The 22,190-nt window shown below is 45.9% G+C and overlaps 1 protein-coding gene across 2 annotated transcripts in view; it reads right to left on the bottom strand.

Annotated features, from left to right (window-relative positions):
• The window catches only part of PCNX3 (pecanex 3), a 2,517,385-nt gene that overhangs the window by 484,731 nt on the left and 2,010,464 nt on the right, over window positions 1–22,190 (bottom strand). The window lies entirely within an intron of this gene.

Here is a 22,190-nt window from a genome sequence, read left to right on the forward strand (position 1 = left end):
GATATGTTTATGCCCATTTAGTAAATATGCCATCAGACAACTTATGCTTTGTAATTAGTAGTGCTCCTTGTTTGTGTCTTTTTTGGTGCATTATGTATGCACAATTCTGCTCAATATAATTACAAAAAAAATAATAAAACTGATCACACTCATCTTGCATGTACACTGTAAACATACCAATTCCCTGTGATGTCCACGTTAAACGATGGTGTTGTAACACCAACGACTGGCCATCTGCAGAGAGTTTTTCATGAATTCACCAAGTTTTTTTTTTTTGAAAGTTGAAAACACTTTTGAGGAGTACAATCTGCACACTGCTGTACAGAACAAGGTTAAGGAGGGCTACACCACAGCAGCTAAACAAAAGCACACAAGAAACAAGAGTGAAACATGGTACTAAACTGCTGTGCTATACTACATAATCTATACGTGGGTGACTCATTAAAACTGATCATGGACAGGCAGACTCTTCTCAGGTAAAACAAAAACATTACCCTGTTAGCACAAACAAAATGAAAAATATGTTTATGTAAATTTACTCCAAATTCTATTAACCTCATACTTATGTAATACCCCCGCCCCTTCCACAGATCGACATCATCACATTAACTGCTGCACAAACATTCAGTGCATATACACCTTAGCAGTCACTTACAAACATTCTGAAATCAAGTATTTGTATACGTTATGTTTTAAAAAGTAAATATAAATACATTACACTACCTAAACCAGCAGATATTTGCATAAATACTGTGCAAATACTCAACTCACCCATAAATGGGCATTTGCACATGATCCTTAGACAAAGATAAGAGCAATGTTCTGTGTGTCTGCAAAACAATATGCAAATAAAACTGTGGTTGCTGCTTCCAGTAAATCTTACACCACATAAAAGGTCAACTTTAACAAAACTACGGGTGCTTTCAGTGAAAATGTGCACAGCTGATAAAGGGTAAAAGAGGCATGTCAAATGTGCATGCCTGCAATCCTTAAACATTAATGCTTCTTGAAATATACTCCAGGTCAAAAGAATGCATTACTTTATCATCAAAGGACACCAAAGAACATTTCTTAGCCTTTACCTTTAGGCTCTGGTCATGGCACCACTATGTTTTAGATCACAATGGAGAATCTGCATGCCAGCTGCAGAGTTTAAGATAACCAACTGCAGTCATCTGCAAACTAGGCACTTAACATCAGTCTTGACATCAAAGAAGTAAATGTCAAAGAGAAACAGCCCAAGGATCAATCCTTCAGGAATGTTGCTAGTAATGACCATTTTTGATGACTGTGCGTCCCCTGTACTAATAGACAGCTCCGTCAGTGACCTGTTTGCTATCCAGCAGGTTATACAGGGGATTATGTGTAGTTGGATTAAGCTCGTCTATAATGCTGGAATATGAGATGGTATCAAAGGCCTTCTGCAGGTCAAGGTAAGCAATGTAAACCGATCTACCTCCATTCAGTGCACTGGTGACTGTTCAAAGACATCCACCAAGGTTATCTGGACCTACTTATAAGGAACCAAAAGTGCTTTGGGTCAAGGGAGTGCAGAATGCTGATGTCTTTGACAATAGGTTCTATAATGATATGCTCCACTGCCTTACAGATAAGGCTAGTCAGGCTTACAGGCCAAAGATACCAGGGTTGGTGGTGGGTACTCATTAATGCAGTAGGATGACTACATCAGTTCTCAACACTTTTGACATGAATCCAATGTAGAGGTTGACAATCAGTAAATTTAGCACTGAATCTATGAGGATGTGCTTGCTGCTGACAAGAAAGAAACTTGGCACACTGTCTGAACACATGAAGCTTATTATTAGCCTTGAAGAATCCCGTAAGGACTTGCTCTCAGGTGACCTGAGAAGAATGGTATAGACATACTAATATATGGGGAAAGCAAAAGGAAGATAAGGGTGTAAAGTCAGAGCTGAATTTATCACCTAATATGTTGGCTATGTCCTCTGAGGATGAGTACCTGCTGCTATTATGTATTAACTCAGTGCAGTGCTGAGTATTGCTTTCAATGTTTTTGACACTATTATAAAAACCTTGTAGTTGTCTTTCACATAGGTGGTAATTTTCGCTCACACTTATTTTGCAGGATTTTATCTTGATGTTAAGTTACTTACTTATTTTTTTACATTAACGTCTACGCGTTGGGGTACTCAGTTTAGTCATATGGAGAATAGTTTCTTCCTTTTGCTGCACAGTTTTGTTTATACTAGGATTGTACCTTAGGAGTTTATTCCTGAACTAAGCACTGCATTGTCTTGGATGAGGGCCAGTGCTTCAAGGCAACCATTTAGGCTAGCCTAGAAATTGTTCATGAATGTAGCAGTGTGTTATAAGGGATCACTGAGGGGAGGGGGTGTTTAAATGTCTTCAGGCCATCATCACCCAGCAGTAACAGATTTGCTCTTGAACAATCTCTAAAGTAGTGGTCTCAAACTCAAATGACCACTGGTGCTGTATAAGGACTAGCAAACTCAAAGGAGGATCACATTCTCCAAAACATACAGACATGTAAGCAGTGTAGCTAGAAAAGTAGAGTAGTTGCTTCATCTATATTTATGCTGGCTTGAAGGCTGACTGAAGTCAGAGGGACATGAGTTAGAGACCACTGCTCTAAAGAGATCAGGTTTAACCTTCACAGTGAATATTACTGAGTGGTGGTCAAACATGATCAGTTATGGAGCAACTGCTTATGTAGAGAACAGTGAAATTATATTGGTGAGAGCTAAATCCAATACCAGCATCTGAGTAAAAAGGAATCCTACTTGCAAAATTCAAGCATTTAATGTGGATATCTTCAGCAGGTCCTCTCTTTCCTCTTGCATTCAAGTAAACAGATATTCAGGCTTCCTTATCAAATTAATATGTGCCTCAAAATGTATTGGTCAGCAGTCAGTTCTATGGCTCTCAGAGTAGAGTTTCAGTTATTTCTGTCACTTTTAAGATGTAAGCAACAAGCAGAATTCGTACCACCATACCTATAGTGCATACAGATTGTGCCATCACCTCTCTATTGAAGTTATCAAAAAAAAATTACATCTCTGCTTTCCATTATATAATATCTGTATGTCATATAGTACTGCAAAACAACTTTTAAATGCAGAGTTGTTGTGATTCTCATTGCCTTTTTCTTCCTTCTTTTATTTTCATAGTTTTGATTTCCATCATTTTTGTTTAGGCCCTCACACCACATCCTACATTATGGCACAGGATGGGCCTACCAGTTGGCAAACAATAACTAAAAGATGGTGCGGACAAGTTTATTGTACCACGGATCAAATCAACACAGCAGGTAGGGGACTGCAATAGACAATGATATAGACATTATATATAGCAAAGTTTAGTTTATATATTTTTCTTTACTTGAGACTGTCCTGCAATGTTGTTTTAAATATCTCCTGTGATTTTGAACTCTGATGTCATTGCGAATATATACTATTTTCTTGTTATTTTATTATTAAATATATCTAAACCTTTCATTTCGGCTGATCTGTGTAGAGATAAAAAGAAGTTATGTCTTACCATAATGTTCCATCTGTGTTGTTGATCTTCATCCATTCATCATGGATGGGTTCGATTCTGAGCCCTCGGAACAGAGTCGGCCTTAAACCAAAGCTCGCGCCAGCCAAAAACTATTGAGCTAAAGATTTTACCCATAATCTCCTTCTCCTTGTTACCTCAGATCAAATTTGCCCTGGCAAGTAAAGCAGAGGCTGCCTCAGAGCAAAAACCTTAGCCCAGGAAATGGACCCAAAGATCCCCCAGGAGCCTCTAGGATGGGGAAGGAGGGTGGGACGTGATGAATGGATGAAGATCAACAGCACAGATGGAATGTTATAGTAAAACGTAACTTCTTTATCTGATGTTGCTAATCTTCATTCCATTCATCACTGATGGGACAGAGTCCCCAGCTACCTTATATCCATGGGTGGCCCTAAGGAAGAACGTTCCTGAGCACCACTGAACCAAAGGATGCCCTTGCCCTGGAGACCAGATCCAGTTTGTAATGAGTGATAAAGGTATGGGGGGGAGGCCCATGTAGCTGCTGCACAGATGTCATCCAATGAATCTCTGGAGTGGAACACCACAGAAGTTGCCACTGATCTGTTGGAGTAAGCCCTGATGTTTGGCGGAACAGATTTCCTTTCTAGGTTATAAATGAAGGTTATACAGTCTCTGAGCCATTTGGACAGAGTCACTTTAGAGACTGACATTCTCATTTTTGGACCAGAAAAGGAAATAAATAATTGGTCAGATTTCCTGATTGCTTTTGTTCTGTCTAGATAAAACCTCAATTGTCTGTGAACATCCAATAAATCCAAACAATACTCTCCCTTGTTGGAAAAATTAAGGAAGAACACAGGCAACTCAATAGTCTAATTAATGGAGAAAGTACAGTTTTGTACCTACCATAAATGTAGATGTTCGAGTGTGCACCCTGCTGCAGTCATCACACTTGGGTTATCCTGTCGTCAGGCAGTCCCGCAGTCAGTCAGAATTCCAAAGTCTTGGTCAGGCGTCGGTTGCTGTCGCTTCTTCCCTGACGTCAGTGCGCCAGGGGTATATATAATGCATCCAACGCCATTTTCTTCAGTTTTTCTTGCCCCAGATGTCAGGTGCCCCCAAAAAGGTGGTCAGTAATTAGTACCAATTTATGAAGTTTTTAGCACAAACACAAAATCCCTCTAGCTATAAGCAAATGCATCAGGAAAGTTTTGTAGAAATTTAGTCAGTTAGATCAGAGGGGATGGAGGGGGGGTAACCTGGACTGCAGCAGGGTGTACACTCGAACATCTACATTTATGGTAGGTACAAAACTGTACTATGTTCATCGTGTTACCCTGCTGCAGTCATCACACTTGGGTAGAATCCCAAAGGTAAGGATGGGTGGAGGATTCATAGACGGTTAGAGGAGGCTAGAAGGCCCTGCAGAACTGCAGTGGCGAAGCCAGCTCTAGTCTTAGAGTAAAGTGGTAAGTGGTATTGTTTGGTAAAAGTGTGTACTGAACTCCAAGTTGCAGCTTCAAAAATCTCCTTGGTTGGAACCCCCCTGAGGAAGGCTGTAGATGTAGCTGTTGCCCTGGTAAAGTGGGGCCTAATGGTAGCAGGAACTGGTTTTCCATGATGGGTATAGCAAAAACAAATGCAATGCCCTATCCATTTGGAAATGGGTTGTTTTGATATAGCCTTCCCTTGTGAAGCTGCAGCATAGGATACAAAGAGCTGGTCAGATTTTCTGCAAACCTTAGTTTTATCCAAGTAGTAACGAAGTTGCCTGTGAATGTCCAATGAATGCAGGAGTCTTTCTCCTTTGTTCTGTGGATTTGGGAAAAAGGCGGGTAAGTGGATGGTTTGATTTAAAGTCACACTGGAAACCACCTTAGGCATGAAGGAAGGATTAGTACGTAGAGAAACTCTGTCTTGATGGAAAATGAGGAAAGGTTCCACTGCCATTAGTGCCTGCAGCTCTGAGACTCTTCTAGCTGAAGTTATTGTCAGTGGCAGGGCAGTCTTCCATGATAGAAACTGTAGATCTGCAGAGAAAGCTGGTTCAAAGGGAGGTGGCGTAAGTTTTTCAGAACAAAATTGAGGTCCCATGTTGGTGTAGGTGCTCTCCTGGGGGGTCTAATGTTTTTTGCCCCTCTGAGGAACTGCCTTAGAAGTGGATGTGAAAATAAGGGTGGATCCGTGTTGTAGTGGGCTGAAATAGCTGATGCAAAAAGAAAGTCCTTTGTGCAACATCTCAGTTAAATACTGTAGAATCTGAGGCATGTGAGGCTGAAGTGTGTTTTGGCCTTTAGCTTGGTTCCAGGCACAAAATCTTTTCCATTTGTTCGAGTAGGCTTTCCTGGTGCTGGGCCTCCTAGCTTCCAGAAGAACCTCCATAACTGCTTGTGAAAGAGGAGCTGGCTGGATGCTTAGTTGATTTGCCATGCAGCCAGATTTAAGGTTTTGAGCTGGCTGTGTAGAATCTGATTGTTTTGCTGTGAGCAAATGAGCAATTTGTGGCAAAATCCAAGGTGGGCCTTGGGCCATATTCCTTAATAGTGGGTACCAGTGCTGGCATGGCCAGTCTGGGGCTATGAGTATCAGTCGTGGTCTCTCCTTTCTGATTTTCAGTAGCACCTTTGTGAGGAGAGGCAATGGAGGGAAGGCATATACTGTCAGGTTTTTCCAACTGAATGAGAGTGCGTCCACTTTCCAAGCTTGATGGTGAAGTGTCCTTGTACAAAATTTTGTTAGCCGATAGTTTTGAGGGCTGGCAAACAGGTCTATGTCTGGAAGGCCCCATTTTTGAGTAATCATTGCAAATACTTGTGGATCCAGCTTCCACTCGTGGGGATCCATGATGTTTCTGCTGAGGTCGTCTGCCAATGTGTTCTTTTATCCTGGCAGGAATTGAGCTTGTAACTGAACTTGGTAAGCCAGTGCTGTGTTCCACAAGGTCATTGCTTGTCTGCATAGGGGGTAGGAGTGTGTACCTCCTTGTTAGTTTATGTACCACATTACTGTGGTGTTGTCCATCCTTTTTGTAAGTTGTTCTGGATGTAATAGGTTCTTGAAGGCTGTCAGAGCATTCTGTACAGCTAGCATCTCTTTTTGACTGATGTGCAGATTACTTTGATCTGCATTCCATACGCCTTGGATGCACTGTCCTGCCATGTGTGCCCCCCAGGCGTAGTCCGATGTATCTGTTGTCATAGTTTGCCTGGCTGGGGGCAAGGTGAAAGGCTGACCCTTGTTGAGGTGACATGCCTGTGACCACCATAGAAACTCCTGTTGTAGGCACGGAATGAGAGATATCATTGTGTCCAAGCTGTGGCTGTGTTGAGACCATACACTTTTTAGGTACCACTGTAATTTCCTCATATACAGCTTTGCAAATGGCATTAGTAGTATGCAAGATGCCATGAAGCCCAAGGTCTGCAGAATTTTTCTTGCAGGGAGTAGGGTCTTTGTTGCCATTGTTTTGAAATATTGAGTCAGTTGTAGTTGTTTGTCTGGCATCAGATAAGCCTTCTGGGCCGTTGTATTCAAGCTGGCACCCAGGAATGTCATATTTTGTGAGGGCACTAGTTTTTATTTCTTTTCGTTTACTGTGTACCCCAGGCAACTTAGAAGATGTTATACAAAAGCCAGATGTTGTATGAGAATGTCCTTGGTTTCTGCTTGAATGAAGCAGTCGTCCAGGTATGGGTATATTTGAATTCCTCTTTGTCTGCAGTATGCAATTACTGGTGCCAGGCATTTTGTGAAGACCCTGGGCGAAGTAGATAAGCCAAAGGGCAGTGCAGAGAATTGGTAATGGGTTGAACCTGCAATGAAATGGAGGTATCTTCTGCAACTTTGTCTGATAGGGGCATGCAGGTATGCCTCCTTGAGGTCCAACGTTACTAGCCATGTGCCCAACATGGGAAGAAGCTGCTGTAGTGATTAGCATCTTGTATTTGGCTACTTGTAAGAAGGTGTTTAGAATTGAAAGGTCCAGAATTGGTCTCCAGGCATTGTCCTTTCTGGGGACTAGAAAGAGTCTTGAGTAAAATCCTTGGCCTTGCTCTCGTGTAGGTACCAGTTGAATGGCTCTCATATCCATGAGAGCTGTAATTTGTTTTTGTCCCTCTGCCCATTGATTTTGTGGCAGATTTGGCATTCCTCTTTTCATTGGCAAGGTGTGGCAATGTAATCTGTATCCTCGTGAAATTATGTCTTGGACCCATTTGTCCTTTGTGACAATATGCCAGTTGTCTGAAAAAAGTGCGAGTTTTCCTCCCAAGGGAGCTGCCAAGAGACTGTTGCTTGGCCAGATGAGGTGCAAGTCATTGAGTTTGCCTTCTGGTGGATTGGGGCCTGTCTTCTCCTCCCTTCTCTGTTGCAGTGCCCCATTGTCAAGGTTTGTATTGGGCTTGTGGTTGTCCTCTGCCTCTTGGACATCTGTATTTACCCCTCTGTGGTCTGTCAGTAGCTGGGAAGGACCAATTTTTAGTTGGCCAATTTCTGCTGAAGTGAGGGGGCTGTACCTGTAGAAAATCTTTGACTGTCTGCATAGATTTTGCCTTATCCTCCATTTTCTTTAAGACTTCTTCTGCCTTAACTCCAAATAGGACATCCTGCTGCAAGGGAGCATCTAGAAGCTTTGCTTTAACATGATCAGGCAGAGTTTGTTCCTTTAACCAAGCATGTCTACGTATAACAGACCCAGTGACAGCTGCTCTGCAGGAAGCCTCCAAAGAATCAAAACCACATTGTAAAGTATGTTTGTCCACCTGTTCAGCTGCATGCAACAGATCCTGCATTTCTTTCAATTCAGACTGTTGAGGGAGTGTGCTCATTTTTTTGTTTTAGCTGAGACATGAGAAATTGCTGATATTTTAGCATGTGAAATTGGCAATTTAGTGCTCTCATAGCTAGAGTGGCTAAGGTGTAAACCTTTTTCCCCCACCTGTCTAGTGCTCTGGAGTCCCTTTCAGAGGGTATAGGATTTTTTGCCATAGAAGCCTTAGCCCCTTTGGGACCCTGAGAGATGGTCTCTGGATCAGCAACAGGACTTTTACAAAGGAATCTGTGTGAATCAGGCACTCTATAGTATCTGTCTGGTTTGGCTGGAGCAGGAGGCAGAGAATCTGGGTTCAAACTAGATTCTAAGTAAACATCATCCACAATGTCTAAAACTGGGGGGATGGCAAGTGGTCTGTGCTGGGGGAGTAAAACAAACTCTCTGAGTCTTTTCTTTGAGTCAGAGTAGTCCTGACCTTCCCACTGAAAATGTTCCCTCATGGTGTATAAAGTTTCCCCAAAGGAGTGGTCTTCAGGAGGAGAAGCTGAGGGAATAGAATCCTCAGCATCAGAATCTTCATAAGGGGAGAAGGAGTAATCCTGGTCCTCAGAGGAGCCTGAGGAAATAGACACTTGATCAGAGGAGGCATAATCTTCCTCTTGTCTAGGCCTTTTGTCAGGTAGGGGTTGGAACCCCTGATTAAAGAGATCAAATCTTCAGCCATTTTAAGCATCTGTTTCTTAGGCATGGGGCCTTGAACTGGAGACTGCAGTGCAGTCTTTTTAGGTTTAATAGGAGATAAGCTCAGGATACATTTTTATGGTGTGCGTCGTCGGTCTGAAGACGCCTTCAGAAACCGAAGGTGTTTCTGCAGCACGACATCTCTTTCTGCAGAGTCGTCGGTAGGGGCTGAACAAAATGGCTGCGTCGGCCTAGCGCTCTCCGCCAAAGGCTCCGAAGCGGTCTCGGGTTCCAAATCTGCGGTAGTCAGGGGCTGCGTCGGAGCCTCACTGAAGACCGGTGAACCGGAGACTGGTCCAGCCGAGGCCTCGAAGTCTGGCTTGGGCCTAGGCTGCCTGTCCTTATCCTTGCATTTTTTGTGCACGCCTGTAGTTGGTTGCTCCGACGGCATTGTGTAGTTAAATTTTCTACCAAAATAGTGTCATGCGAAATCAAAGCGTCTTTTTATAGTACGCTTATTACACCTAGCACAAAAACGACAACCAGTGACGTCGTGGTATGGGCCTAGGCAAGGTATGCAGTAAGAGTGAAAATCCTTATGAGGTATTTGCTTCCCACAAGAAATACAATTAACTTTTTCTGACATCGATCTGAGGCAAGAAAAGTTTCCCCAATGGGGTACTTAGCTTTATTGAAGACTTCGGATCTGAAATTCGACTTCGAAAATCTCAGGAGTCGGCCGACTGGCACTTGCGAACTGCTTCTGCTTCAGGCACCGCGTGGCAAGAAAGACTGGAGAAAATGGCGTCGGATGCATTATATATACCCCTGGCACACTGACGTCAGGGAAGAAGCGACAGCAACCGATGCAGGACCAAGACTTTGGAATTCCGTCCGACTGCGGGACCGCCTGACAACAGGATAACCCAAGTGTGATGACTGCAGCAGGGTAACACGATGAACATCTCGGAAATTACTTTGGGCAGGAAGGAAGGATTGGTCCGAAGTGATTCTCTGTCCTTATGAAAAATCAGATAAGGACACTTGATACAAATAGCCTGGAGCTCGAAAATGCATCTTGCCGAAGTAATAGCCACCAGAAACAGGGATTTCAAGGAGAGAAATTTGATGTCACACGTGGCTGCCGGCTTGAAGGGGGACCGTGTTAAGGATTGCAAGATAAGTGTGAGACTCCAAGGTTCAGTGGGCTGCTTAAGTGGAAGTCTCGAATGACAGATTCCTTTCAAAAAGGTTTTGTTCAAACAATGAGAAATTAAAAAGGAATCCCCGAAACATTATGAAAATTTGAAATGGCAGCTAAATGGACACGAATAGTTGAAGCTGAGGCACCCTCCTCAAAAAATATGGATAGATACTGGAGTACCAAAGAACAGAGATGGGTGCAGAAAAGGGATCCAATTCTCTTTGTCTTGACCAAAAAAACAAATCTTTTCCATTTGTCAGCATAAAGTTTTCTGGTGGATGGTTTATGCGGAGCCAGAATAATATCATGTACTGTAGAGGAAAGGTTACAATGCCTGGCAATCACTGGAAGTGGAGAAGCCAAGCTGTGAGCTTGAGGCTGAGAAGGTTCGGGTGGCTCAGCCCTTGAGGGTGAGACATTAGATCTGGAGTTGGATCCAAGATCCACTGACTGCAAAGAAGATGAGGTCAGAGAAAGGGAAACCACACCTGTCGAGGTTAAAAAGGGACTATCAGGATCATTTTGCTTTTCCAACTGGAGGGCTTTCTTCAGAACTAGAGGAATGGGAGGATAAGCATAAAGAAGTCCTGTGGGCCAATCATGGGTAAGTGCGTCCTGTGGGGGAATTAGGGAAAAGTAGTCGCTGCACTTGTGGTTGGACAGGGAGGCAAAAAGGTCACTGCAAGGCTGGCCCCAACGGCTGAAGATCTTTGCCACTAGGTTGAGGGACTACTCGTGAGGCAGGAGAATGCACCTGCTCAACTTGTCTGCGATCACATTGGAAATCCCTGGGATATGCATTGCTATCAGAAAGCATTTGGAAGCTATCGCCCATTGCTAAACTCTCATAGCTTCTCGACATAGGGGATATGACTTTGTTACTCCTTGTTTGTTGATGTACCAAACTACTTACATGTTACCCGACTAGATAGCAACTGTTCCCGAAGGAAGGGCAGTCTGAAATGCTTGCAATGCTAAAAACACTGCCCTCAGCTCTAGAACATTTATGTGCAGACTGGCCTCTAGATCAGAAATGGGCCTTGGACAGTCATTCCCTGACAATGGCCCCCCCCCCACCCTATCAGAGAAGCATCCATGGTCACCATGGGGCTGGGCTGAGGAGGATGGAAAGGCTGGCTCCAAAGTGCTGTATCTGGCTTCATCCAACAAGAAAGATCCAGTTTGTACCTATCTGTAATATGAATCTGGTAAGAAAACGGTTGGCGGTTCGGGTACCATTGGGTCAACAGAAGCCACTGTAAGAGTCTTATGTGATATCTTGCTAGGGGGACTATAGATATAGATGCTGCCATCGACCCTAGCAACTGCAGAACCTGTTGAGCTGGGACCAATTTGTGGCAGAGTATTACTCAGAGCTGTATCCTTAGTCTTTGAAGCCTGTTATCTGGGAGAGAAATCAAGCAAGAACGGGTATGGAACGTTACCCCTATAAACCCCAGGGTCTGGGTCGGAGTCAGATTGGACTTTTCCCAGTTTATGGATATTCCCAGGCAATGCGCCAGAGAGAAGGTGTAATGTAAGGTTGTTATCAGCAGATGCTTGATGGGGGCAGTGAGGAGCCAATCGTCCAGATATGGAAACACCCGGGATCCCTGCAGTCTCAAGTGAGCTGTCAACAGTTGCTATACATTTGGTAAACACTCTGGGGGCTGTACAGAGTCCGAAGGGCAAGGCAGGGCATGGAATTGGTAATGATTGGCTCCCAGCTGGAAGCAAAGGAAACGTCTGGAGAGTTTGTCCATTTTGAGAGGTAATACGCATCCCGAAGGTCTATCGAGCACATCAAATCGCCTTCCTCCAGAAACGGCTGACTAACTTGTTTAAACAGCTGAGGTCCAAAATTGGCATCCAGTCCCCTGTCTTTTTTGGCACGAAAAAGAACCTTGAGTAAAATCCAGATCCTATCTGGTCTGGTGGGACTTTCTGGATGACTCTCTAAGTAAAGCTGTTCTATTTGTAGAGCTGCCTCTTCCCTTAGACTGGGTGGGACATCTGGGATTTGCTTTGGAGGTTTTGGGTAGGTGTCAAAGGGGATTTGGTAACCTCTGGATATTATCTTCTGCACCCAAGAGTCAGTGGTGATAGATAGGCAGGCAGTGGGGTGCAGAAAAAGGCATCCCCAAACTGCTTCCACAGGAAAGCAATTGGGCCGCTCTTCAGGAGCGCTGACAGGGTTGCCCAGAGAAGGAATCCCTGGAACCCTGATTATGTGGACCCCCTCCACCTCTGCAGGGGCATCTTCCGGAAGAGTTGCCCACTCTGCCTCTGGGGGTAAATGTGCCATGTGTGTAATGAAAAGAACCCTGAGACTTCTTGTGCCATAATTTCCCACTTCTCTGGTTCCTGGAAAAGGGACGCTGAGGAGTAGAGAAACGTACACCAACCGCAAACAGGGTCTTGCCATCCTGCTCACACATGGCCAACGTGCCCTTCACTTTGGGGCCAAACAGAGAAGACGCTTCCACTGGAGTGTTCAGGAAGGAAGACTTAAAAGGATCCGCAAAGTCACACAGGTGCATCCAGGCATGACGTCTCATAGTTACACCTGAACCCACAGCTCTAGCCACCCCTTTGGTTGCATGTGACATCAACCACATGGACGAAGAAGAAATCTATTCCATGGTTGCTAGCTCTGAGGCCACCTTGTCATTAACCTCGTTGGACACCTTTCCTGACAGTGTACCAGAGAGTTCAGAGATGGGGTCTATCTAGAGTCTGGTGAAATGTGCCAGGTAGTCCAAAGACCAAATAGCAAAGGTCGATGAAGCAAAAACTCGCTTCCCCAGTCTGTCCATTGCTCGGGACTCCTCGTTAGGCAGATGAGCAGTATGGCTCTCCTCAGCAAGATCTTTCTTGGTGGCTGCCGCCACCACCATAGCATCTACTGATAAACCTTTGGACCAAAGAGGATGTTTTCAGGGGAAAGGAGGATCTTGTCTGGTCTCTTGGGGATTGCTTCAACCATATCAGGGTTCTTCCAGGTGCACTGCAAAACAAGCTGAACCAGCTCGTCTGCAGGCTGGGTCACCCAGGAGGTAAATGGTTGACCACGAAAGGCCTGCAGGAAAATGGATTCCTCTGAGGAAGGATTTTTGTTCTTCCAATCACCCCTCTGTTTCAAGATCTCCAGGATGTCTCTGGAGACATCATCAGGGGGTGATCATGGGGACCCTTCTCCTTCATCAAAATTTGTATCCTCAGTGAGGGACTACTCCGGGGAGTCCACGTGCTTCCTCTTGCACGATTTCTTCATAGGAACCTCCTCAGTGGGAGTTTCTGAGGAGGATTCGGAAGAAGGGGCACCCTGCAATAGGGTCTCCTGTGAGGCCAGTGCTCAATCCGGGATGGTGGCCTGTGACAGCTGCAGCACAGGGGGAGGACATTGGGATTCTGACACCGAAGGCTTGCTCACGGAGGCAAGAGCCAACTCCATTGCCTGGAAAGCAGGGCCGCCCAAAGAGGGATGGGAGCACAGAACAGAGAAGGACAACCTTGGAACCAAGGTCACACCCCACCCCATTAAGTCTGCTCCCAGGAGTGGAGCCTCAATCTGGATAGGTACTGACAGGGTTCCTGGAGCCGTGGATGGCACTATAGAAATAGCTGGCACCGCACTCGGAACCGAGGAGCCCACAGCCCAATCCTAGGCCTGAGGAAGACCCAGTTCCAACATTACAGAAGGCCAAAGGGTAGACTCCAGGGCCAAAGTAAAGTCCACTATCGGCACTGGAGTCGAGGGTGCCGAGAGGGGTGTCAGTGCCAAGGTCTTCGTAACCTGCAAGGAGGACGAAGGAGGAGTGTAAGATGGAGTCCATGAAGCAGAAAACCCAAGTCCTAGAAGGGATTGGGGTTTAGAATCAGAAGGAATCCCCCTAGCCGTCAGCAGCTGGTCCACAAGGCGCACCACGTAGAGTTCGGAGAGGCTCCTGATGGATCTAGTGGATATCCCTGAGGGGGATTCTGGACGCTCTAAGAAGGGACTGTAAGCCTGTCCCAAGAAGGGGTCCACAGACGGGGAGTATTGGGTCCATGCTTGTGTATCTAAAGGCACCACCGTCTCCATTTTTGAGACGACAAGGGCAGCAGTGTCACAGTGAGTCATCAGAGCCGTGGAAGGGCTCAGAGCCGTAACTGGTGTCGAGGTCAAGATTTTTATATCAGTCACATTCAGTGCCATAGACATTGTCGGTGCGGAGGGAGTTGGTGTCGACGCTAGAGAAATAGAGGGTACCGAAGATGGTACCATAGGCGAAGACTTCTGCTCTGTTGCAGAACATTTTGGCATTTTTGGTTTTGGCAGTCTTTCCTTCTCACCAGAGATTGAGGAGGGAATGGAGTGGAGCCTCTTTTTCTCTTTCTTTGGAGGGGGTGAACCTTCTCACGCAGAGAGAGCCTTTGAGAAGGAAGATTTGAGAAGGCCCTTCAAAATCAATTTATTTAGGGATAACAGCAATATCAAAAAATTAGAATATTTCAAAAATATAACGGACTTAGCTGAGAGCTGGCTTGAATGTGGCTTTACGGCAATGTGCCAAATGAGATCTGGGGTAACAGGGAAAAGGGGGATTATGGGTAAAATCTTAGCTTGAGAGTTTTTGGCTGGAGCAAGCTTTGGTATAACGCCAACTTGGTTCAGAGGGCTCAAAACCGAACCCATCAGTGGAGAATGGAATGAAGGTTAACATCATCAGATTGAAGTTTTGAGAGAACTTGCATATTTGTTTGGTGACACTGTGTGGGTCACTCCTAATAGCCTTGCTCTTGGTCAAACTACCATATGTATTAATATTACACACCAAGATTGAAGGGCCTTATAGTAGCTGATAGGGATTGGCTGGTGGCACTGATAACTACCTTATAGTCTGGGCAAAACAGGGCATAGCTAGCAAACCTGTGCCAGCATTTCCCAGGGGTGTGTGTGTGTGTGTGTGTGTGTGTGTGTGTGTGTGTGTGTGTGTGTGTGTGTGTGTGTGTGTCTGTGTAAACCAAACCTCAGAGAGTGTGCATCAGCTACTTGGGCAAGGACATGAAGCACTAGTTGGACAGAGAGGGTGCTGGAGATACTGGCTTTGCCACTCAGCTGAGATCTCAACTCTATAACTGTGCCAGTGGGGAGGCTTACTGAGAATCTGGAGAAAGAGGGTGAAACCAGCCCTGGACTGACTGTGGTCTGTGTGTGCACTTAAGGGAAATTGCACTTGATGCAGAGAGCTGCATCTGGAAATACTGTGCGTGTACCTGCCATCCTCCCAGAGTACGCCCACTACTGTTTCTAGTGGCGAGGACTGAGGCTCCTTGATTACTGGTCTAGTGGTGGGGAGTTACACAGGCAATCATGGCAAGTCTGCAAAGTGGGTTATGATCTTGCTCCCTTGTTTGTGCACCACATAACTCTGATATTGACTATGATTACTAAGAGGACTTCTGGTGACAAAGACTGATTTGGGACTTTGAAGGCATTTATCACAGCCATTTCTTTCACATTGATATGTCTTGTGCCTGTCCAGTGATTCTCAATTTACATGGATCATAACACCGTGAGAAAAGTACAGTTGTGTACACTTACCATAAATGTAGATGTTCGACTGTATTCACTATTGCAGTCATCACTTGTGGGATTATCCCTGTTGGGTAGCGCTCGGCCGGCCTCAGTACCAGAGTAAAGGTTTCCATCCTGTGTTGGCTGTTCTGAGAGTGTGGCTGACGTCAGGTTGTCAGGGCGATAACGGGAGACAGATGAAGCCATTACATCAGTTTTTCCTGCCCTCAAAGGTCTTGGAGCCCCAGAGAAGATATATGCAATAGTTAACAAACGGGGTTGGTGGGAAGGAAACAGGACTGCAACAGTGAATACACTTGAACATCTAGATTTATAGTAAGTGTACACAACCGTATTATCTTCTCACTTGTGGGAAGAATCCCAAAGCAGAGGAAGTGGGTGGAGGAAAGCTGCACAATTATGGGGGTGCTAGCATGCCCTGCAGGACTGCAGATGCAAATCCTGCCCTGGTTTTGGAGAATGTAGCCAGCTGGTAGTGCTTGGTGAAAGTGTGGATAGATGCCCAAGTAGCAGCTTCCAGAATTTCCTTGGTAGGAACCCCCCCTCCCAAAAGGCTGTGGAGGTAAACGCTGCTCTTGTGGAATGAGATCTGACAGTTTGGGAGGACTCTTTCCATGGAAGTAATAGCAGAAAAGTATACAATGAGAGATCCATTTGGAAATGGTCTGCTTAGTAATGGATCTCCCCTCTGCCCCAGAGGTGAAAGCAACCAAGAGTTGGTCAGTTTTCCTGATTGATTTGGTCCTGTCAAGGTAAAATCTCAACTGCCTGTGCACATCTAAGATATAAAGAATTCTCTCCCCTCTATATGTTGGTTGACAAAAGAAGGTAGACAGGTGTATGGCCTGCTTGAGTGTTACATCAGAGACCACCTTGGGCATGAAGGTGGGGTTGGTTCTTAGAGAGACCCTGTCCCCGTGGAAGATGATGAAAGGTTCAGTGGCCATAACAGCCTGCAGCTCAGATACCTTCCTAGCAGAAGTGATGGCTAGCAAAAGGGCAATCTTCCAAGAGAGGTATATGAGATCTGCTGAGGAAGCTGGCTCGAAATGGGGTAGAGTCAGCTTTTCCAGGACAAAGTTTAGATCCCAATCTGGTGCAGAGGGCCTTCTTGGCAGTCTGATGTGAGACACACCTCTGAGGAACTGCTTCAAGAGGTGTTGAGAGAATAAAGGCTGATCCGCCTGGACATAGGCTAAGATAGCCGAAGCACGAGTCTTGATACAGAGATACGACAAACCCTTATGGAGGAGCTCTGCCAGGTAGCCCAGAACCAGGGGTAGAGAGGCTTTAGTGTTGGGGGGTGTTCCTAGTGGAGCACCAGCAGGTAAATCTCTTCCATTTAGAGGAATAAGATTTTCTGGTGCTGGGTCTGCATACCTCCTTAATAATGTCTAACACCTGACTGCTGAGGGCTGCAATGTTAACTGTCTTTGAGGAATCAGTCATGCTGCTGAATGTGGCAAGGCCTGGTTGCAGGAGCTTCCCTCCCTGTTGTGTGAGAAGTTCTGTGGTGGAAGGCAGGATAAAGGGAAGGTGCATGCTCAAGCTGATGAGCATGGGGTACTAGTGCTGCTTTGGCCAATCTGGGGCAATCAGGATAGCCCTTGGTCCTCCTCCTTTGATCTTGAGTAGAACCCTGGGTATCACAAGAAGTAGGGGAAAGGCATACACAAAAAGGCTGCCCCACTGGATGGAAAGGTTATCCATCCTCCAGGCTTCTGGGTGAAACTGTCTTGAGCAGAATTTGGCCAGTTGACAGTTCTGGTAGCTTGCGAAAAGGTCTATGTCTGGCTCCCCTCAGATGCGAGTGATCTGTACGAAGGTCTCCCTTTGCAACTGCCACTTGTGGGGGTCCATGATCTGTCTGGTTAAGTGATCTGCCAGGGTGTTTTGCTTCCATGGGAGGTATTGATCTAATAGATGCAGTCCCACATTCAACGCTGACTGCCAGATTTCCAGAGCAACATGACATAGGGGTCATCTTGAATGAGTGCCCCCCTGTTTGTTGATGTACCACATGACAGTGGTGTTCGTCTGTCCTGATTAGGAGTACCCCTGGTGACCAATGCTCTTGAAAGGTTAGGATAGCTTTGTGCAGCATTTCTTTCAAATTGATGTAGAGACCTAGAACTTCCTGCTCCCAAAAGGCCTGGGTTTGCAGAGTTTTAGTGTGGACTCCCCAGGCAATGTCTAAGGCATCCATGGTCAAGGTTTGCTTGTGTGGCCGAAGGACAAAATGAACGCCCTTGTTTAGGCAGCAAGCCTGGGCCCATCAGTGGGGTTCCTTCTATAAGCAAGGAATTAGTGGTAGCTGGTGCTCCAGAGACTGGGAGTGTTGGCACCAGAGGTTCCCTACATACCACTGCAGTTTCTGCATATGCAAGCTGGTATGGGGTACCAGCAGGATGCAGGAGGCCATGTAACCCAGGGCTTGTAATATATGCCTGGCTGTGAGGTGGGTCTTGTGTGCCAGCTGGTGGAAGTAGGACTACAGAAAAGTCTGCTTCGGGGGAGGGGGGGGCATTTACGTGGATGTGTCTAGCAGAGTGCTCAGGAAGGTAATCCTTCATGTGTGTAGCAGCTGAGATTTCTCCACGTTTATGGTGAACCCCAGTGAGGTCAGTATGGTCTGCACAAAGGAGAGGTCCTGTAGGAGCTTTTCCTTGGTTTCTGCCTGAATTTGGCAGTCTATATAGGGATAAATGTTTATGGCTCTGTGTCTGCAGTAAGCAATGACTGGAGCCAAGCACTTTGTAAAGACATTGGGAACAGTGGATAAGCCAAAGGGCAGTGCAGAGAAGTGAAACTGTTGGGACCCTGCTCTGAACCTTAGGTAACCTCCTGCAGGACTCTCCGATAGGAATACGCAGGTAGGCATCCGTTAGGTCTAGGGTCACTAGCCAGGCTTGTGGTAGGAGCACAGGCAGTAGTTTTTGTAGTATCAACATTTTGAATTTTGGAACCAGAAGGGACAGATTCAGGGTAGAGAAGTCTAGGATAGGGTGCCATGTGCCTTCTTTTCTGGGAACCAGGAATAGCCATGGAGTAAAATCCCTTCCCAGTCTGTTCCTTGGGCACGGATTCTACAGCACCCTGGGCGTAAAGTTTTTGGATCTGGCGAATAGCTTCTGCTGTCTGGTTTGCAGGGATGTCTGGGCAACCTGATCTCCTTGGTTTTTCTTTGAAAGGGAATCTGTACCCTATGGTAACAATTTTCAGGACCCACAGATCTGAGGCGATGGCCTGTCAGTTTTCTAGGAAGAGGGAAAGTCTTCCTCCTACCTTGTCTGGAGACCTGGGGGGCAGAGGGGAGGGAAGGAGTCATTGCGATTCTCTGGTGAAGGAAGTGGGCTTAGAACTCCCCTGTCTTGGAGGGTCAGTAGACCACTGCCTAGTTCTTTGTTGGCAAGGGTCTGCAGTCTAGGGGTTCTGGCTCTGTGTCCCTTTCTCTGTATTGGCTTAGCCTAACAGGGAAAAGACCACTGCTTGGTAGGGAAGTTTCTGCTGAACATGGGAGGCTGTACCTGAAAAAATTCCTTGACAGTCTGCATGAATTTGACCTTGTCTTCCATTTTTCTTGATGACCTCATCGGCTTTGGGGCCAAACAACTGCTCTTTATCCAAAGAAGCATCTAAAAGTTTGGATTTTACCTGGTCAGGCAAAAGTTGCTCCCTTAACAAGGCGTGCCTTCCGATAACTGATCATGTAGCTGCAGCCCTGGTAGAGGCTTCCAATGCATCACAATCACAATGTAAGGAGTGCTTTGCTACCTGAGAGCTTGACTGTATAAGGTCTGTTAATTCTCTGGTAGTGTTACAGTCAGGCAAAGGCAGATATTTTTTGTTTAATTAGTTCAAGTACATTCTGCTGGAATTTAATCATATGAAATTGACAGTTTAATGCCCTAACAGCTAAAGTGGCTGAGGTGTAAACCTTTTTACCCATCCTGTCTAGAGTTCTGCTTTCTTTTTCAGTTGGGATGGGGGTTTTCAAAGAGCTTGCTCTAGCTCCCTTAGGGCCCTAAGTAATTACTTCATGGTCTCCAGTAGGGTTTTTAAATAGGTATTTGTAAGAGTCTTGTACCCTGTAGTATCTATCAGGTTGTGTGTGTGCCGGAGGGAGAGAAACTGGAGATACAGCAGATTCTCGAAAAATATCCTCCACTACATCCATGATAGGAGGCTTATGCTGAGGCAAACATAAAAATTCCTTGAGTCTCTTTTTAGACTGGGGTAGTTCTGGGCCTCCCACTGAAAATGTTCTATGAGAGTGTTTAGAGTTTTCCCGAAAGAAAGGTCCTCAGGGGGAGAGGCAATCAGAATGGGATCATCAGCATCAGAGTCCTCGAATGCTGCTAAGGCCTGGTCTTCCATGTCTGACTCCTCTAGATCTGGATCCACTGATTCCTGGTCTGTGAGGACCTCTGGGGGGGGGTGTCTCTTTCTTTTGGCTAGTGTGGGAGGGGGAGGTTGGCTACCCCTGATTAGAGTCATCAGGTTGTTAGACATTCTGAGAAGTTGCTGTGATTGAGGGGCTAGCTGGCTAGTAGTAGGTCGGTGGCTGGGGCCCTGTGGAGGGATCTTTTTGGGGGTAGATTTTGGCTTGGGCCTATCTGGATCAGCAGCTTTATACAGAGTCAGTCTGACCGGCGGCATTGTCATCGGTCGAATCCTGACTTCAGTTGTCGGTGGGGTACCTCAAAACCAGGTGCCTGCAAAGCGGCTCCAGAACCAACCGCGTGAGGAACAAATGGTATCTTGGCAGGAGGTTGATCTGGTGGCATACCAGACTCTGAATGGGTCTCAGTAGAGGCCTGCAGCAGATCGTCAGCTGTCGTCAGGGGCTGCGAAGGCACCTCATTGAGTTCAGCTGTAACCTTGCATTGAGTAAAGGTGGATGGTAGTACGGGGTCATCAGAGGGCCTAACTTTTGTAGGCCTATCCTTGTCTTTGTCCTTTTTTCTTCCTAGGAAAGTCAGTAACTGCCTGAGAGACCAACACCATTTTTTGTTGCTGGAAAGACTGACTAAAATGCCTCGTTACAATATCATCTCTTCTCTTTATAGTACGAGTATTAAAGAGGGCACGGAACCGACACCCTGGAACGTCGTGGTCTGGGCCTAAACAGGTGACGCAGAGAGAACGGAAGTCAAGAAGAAAAGATTCCCCAACTGGGTCCTTAGCTTTAGATGGTTGTCTTCACTCTGGCAACAGCCAACCGACACACTTACAAAACTGCTTCTGCTTTGGGCTCCACGGCAAGAAAGACTGATGCAATGGCGTCGGATGTCTCCCTTTATAGCCCTGACGACATGGCAACAGCCACACTCACAGAACAGCCAACGCAGGAGGGAACTCTTTACTCTGCTACTCGGGCCTGCCAAGGGCTACTCAGCAGGGATAACCCTCACAAGTGATGACTGCAACAGTGAAACTCGAAGAACATCAGCCCCCCCCCCCCCAAATAAGTCCAAGGCATGTGTGACCACCAACTAAGAGGGACTGGGCTGAGAAATGAACTCCAGGGTTGATTAGGTCTTGCTTGGCCTACCAAAGGAATTATTTTCTCCAAAGCCTGAAAAAAAAGGAAAGTACAGTTGTGTACACTTGCCATAAATGTAGATCTTCGAGTGTATTCACTGTTGCAGTCATCACATTTGGGTTATCTGCCTGCAGGTAGCCCTCAGTCAGCCTGAATACCAGAGTCTTGGGATTTCTGCATCGGATGCTGTCGCCTCTTCCACGACGTCAGGTCGTCAGGGGTATAAAACATGCAGCCGATGCCATTACATCAGTTTTTCTTTCCCCAGATGTCAGGAGCCCCCTAAATAGGAAGCAATTACATGGTGTGGACCTCCACCAGCAAAAAGCAAATACCAATAATATAAGGTATGCCAAACAAAAAGGACAGGTAGAAGTAAAGAGAAGTCAGGGGGCTGGAGGGAGGGTAACCAGGAATGCAACAGTGAATACACTCGAACATCTACATTTATTGCAAGTGTACACAACTGTACTGTTCTTCGTGTTTCACTGTTACAGTCATCATATTTGGGTTGATTCCCAAAGCTGAGGATGGGTGGAGGCAGTCAAGAAGCATTAGGGCTGGCAAGCAGGCCTTGTAAGACTGCTGTGGCAAATCCAGCTCTGGATTTAGAAAATATAGGTAAGTGGTAATGCTTGGTGAAAGTGTGTACAGAGCTCCAAGTTGCAGCTTCCAGGATGTCCCTGGTAGGGGCTCTTCTGAGAAAGGCTGTAGAGGTAGATGTAGCCTAGTGGAATGTGTTCTGAGCTCCTGCTGGGTAGGTTTCCCATGGTGTTTGTAGCAGAAATGGATGCAGTGTGCTATCCATTTAGAAATGGTTTGCTTTGAAATGGCCTTGCCCTCTGCCCCTGCAGCAAAACTGACTAGCAGCTGGTCAGTTTTCCAG

Source organism: Protopterus annectens, chromosome 2.part0 (assembly GCF_019279795.1).
Source record: "Protopterus annectens isolate FY-2018-M chromosome 2.part0, PAN1.0, whole genome shotgun sequence".
NCBI classification, from domain to species: Eukaryota; Metazoa; Chordata; order Ceratodontiformes; family Protopteridae; genus Protopterus; species Protopterus annectens.